Source organism: Enhydra lutris, unplaced genomic scaffold (assembly GCF_002288905.1).
Source record: "Enhydra lutris kenyoni isolate GAN:26980312 unplaced genomic scaffold, ASM228890v2 scaffoldscaffold71, whole genome shotgun sequence".
NCBI lineage: Eukaryota > Metazoa > Chordata > Mammalia > Carnivora > Mustelidae > Enhydra > Enhydra lutris.
Window position 1 is genome coordinate 5,978,277 of NW_019154155.1, and position 3,228 is coordinate 5,981,504.

Sequence of the window (3,228 nt, forward strand, 5' to 3'; positions counted from 1 at the left end):
AATAAAAATAATTTTTAAAAAGATAAAACTCTTTAAATGACAAAGACAAAACCAATTAAAAAAATAAAATGGAAAAAAAAGCACTGACTTTCCTCCAGTTACCAATAATACAGTTGTCACTACTGTCTGAAACCTCACAAGAATTGCCTTTAATATCCATATTTTGAAAATAAAACAAAACAAAAACAAACACCCATATTTCTCTCAATACTCCCTTCAAGAAAATCTAGGTTTTTTATAACTTGCACAATATAACTTTTCCACTCTCTACTCATTACTCATTAATGGGGATTCCAAAACCAATTCTACATTTTCAGGTATTCATTGTAACAGTACTTTCCTTCTTGGTACCAAAATCTACATTTAGTCAGGGTTCTCCTGAAAAACAGAAACATAACTAATAGGATGTGTGTGCATATGTGTGTGTGAGTGTGTGTGTGCATACATGCATGTGTGTATGTGTGGAGAGAGAGAAAGTGATTGATTTTCTTTTTGTTGTTGTTGTTTAGTCTTTATTTCATAATCATAAACTTAATTCTGCAATCCAGCTAGACTTGGAGGGGAGTAAAAAAATATGTAACCAATAGAACTGCAGCAAAAGCACAAAGTTTATAGGATATTTCTAGCAGATGAGGGTGAAGAGGTGCTCTCTTGAGCTCCAGAAGGAAGATAAAATACAAGTCAAATTTATTAGATTTGTCCACAGTCAGCAACAGTGATCTTCCCCTGGCCTTGCCATTCCTGGACCCAAAGTGTTCCATGGCTTCCACAATATTCATGCCCTCTTTCACCTTACCAAAGACCACATGCTTGCCATCCAACCACTCAGTGTTGGCTGTGCAGGTGAAAAACTGGGAATGGCTAGTGTTAGGTCCAGTATTTGCTATGGACAAGATGCCAGGACTCCAATGCTTCAGGATGGAATTCTCATCATTAAATTTCTCCCCATAGATGGATTGCCACCAGTGCCATTATAGAGTGTGAAGTCATCACCTTGGCACATAAATCCTGGAATAATCCTGTGAAAGTTGGAATTTTTATAACCAAATCCTTTCTCTCCAGTGCTCAGAGCATGAAAGTTCTCTGCTGTCTTTGGAACTTTGTCTGCAAACAGCTCAAATGAGACATGGCCCAAGGGTTCACTGTCCATGGTGATGTAGAAGAACATCATGGGGCTGACCATGGCTAGGTAGCATGGGTGGGTCCAGGAAGGTGGTGTCTATAAGGCCTGATTGACTGATTTTTTAAAAATTGGCTCCCGTAATTATAGAGGCTAGCAAACCTAAAATCTACAGGATGGGCCAGCAAGCTGGAGACATCAGAGATATGCATACATAGGGGAAAGGCCATGTGAGGACACAGAGAGAAGATGGCCATCTGTAAGCCAAGGAACCAACCTTGCCAATATCTTGATGTTGGACTTCCGGCCTCCAGAAATGTGAGGAATAAATTCCCATTGTTTAAACCACCCACACTGTGGAAATAACCCAAGTGATTATCAACTGAAAATTGCACTGGATAAATTAAAACTTGACTTCATTTTATATGCAGTCTAAAAAGACAAAATTAGACTTTTTGGCTTTGAGAAACATGTCTAGGTGCATACGGTATAAAGGAAACCAAGAAAGTGGTTACCTGTAAAGTCAGGATATGATTACCTTTTTGAGTGGGAAGTTGGTAGTAATGGGAAGGGCATGCAGATTGGGAGCTCCTGAATGTGCTGGGGAAGATTTTGTTTCTCAACCATATTGTTGGTTACATGAATATTTGCCTGAATTTATACGTCTTTGGTTTGTACCCTTTTCTGTACATGTTATGTACCTTTAATATTTTAAAGGTTAAAAATTGTGAAGACCAGTCTTTCTCAAAATAGTGCTAGGACTGGAGTAATGCCCTTCTTTTCCTTGTTTCTAGTTTTAAGAGAAATGATTCTTTTTTTAAAAAAGATTTTATTTATTTATTTGACAGATAGAGATCACAAGTAGGCAGAGAGGCAGGCAGAGACAGGGAGGAGGAGGCAGGCTCCCCGCTGAGCAGAGAGCCCGATGCTCCATCCCAGGACCCTGGGAACATGACCTGAGCTGAAGGCAGAGGCTTTAACCCACTGAGCCACCAGGTGTCCCAGAAATGATTCTTTATTAAGAATAAGACTGACTAGGGGCATCTGGGTGGCTCAGTTGGTTAAGTGTCTGTCATTATCCCAGGGTCCTGGGATTGAGCGCTGTGTTGGGCTCCCTATTCAGTGGGGAGTCAACTTCACCCCACCCCTACTCATGTTCTCTCTCTTGTTCACTCTCTCTCAAATAAATAAAATCTTTTTTTAAAAAGAGAGAGAAGATTGACTATCCATTTAGAAGAAAAATGAAGCCTGACTTTCAACACAAACTATCCACTAAAATAAATTATAGATGCATTAATGCTCTAACCACAAAAACAAACAGTGAAAACCAATATTATGAACTTATTAGTAAAAACCAGGAGTATGTCTATGTAACTTTGGGGTTTAAATAGCTTTGTTATCTTGACATCAGGACAAGACTCATAAAGGTAAAGACAGATTTTATTATATTAAAGTTAAAAACTTCTAGATGGATAAAAACCCCAGCATATATTAACTCAAAATGCACTTGGAGCAAAGTGAAATAGTTCATTCCATATACATCAGTTAGTACTATTTTTCTTTTTTTTTTTAAGTAGACTCCACACCCAGTGTGGAGTCCAACACAGGGCTTGAGCTCATGATCCTGAGATCGAGAACTGAAACTGAGACCAAGAGTCAGACGTTTAACAAGTTGAGCTACCTAGGCACCCCTCGGTTAGTATTTTTAATACATAAAGAGCTTCCACATATAAAAAAGAAAGGAATGAAAATGAAAAAGTAATAAGGAAACAAATAGACAACACAGATGGTCGATAAACATTTGGAAAAGGGCCAATCTTATTAGAGTTCAAAAGATAAAAATTAAAACAAAATATTGCTGAGATTTAAAAGCCAATAATAATAGCCAGATTCAGGGATGTTCTGAGAAAAAGAGCTAATAATAATAATCAGTTTAGAGGTGAGTCTGAGGAAATAGAAATAAGTACTTTCACTCAGAAGAACCAGTGAAAATATTCATCCACATTCCTACTTCTAAACATTTATCATTTGAAAATATAAACTCTTGCAAAGCTGCAGAAAGATATATGTGTATGTTTACATGTGTCTGGATAGCTACCAATTCATTA

The 3,228-nt window shown here is 37.6% G+C and overlaps 1 pseudogene; it reads right to left on the reverse strand.

Moving 5' to 3' along the window:
* Positions 1-690: 690 nt before the first annotated feature.
* On the reverse strand, positions 691-1,183 carry LOC111159920 (annotated as a pseudogene).
* Between the last annotated feature and the right edge of the window lie 2,045 nt (positions 1,184-3,228).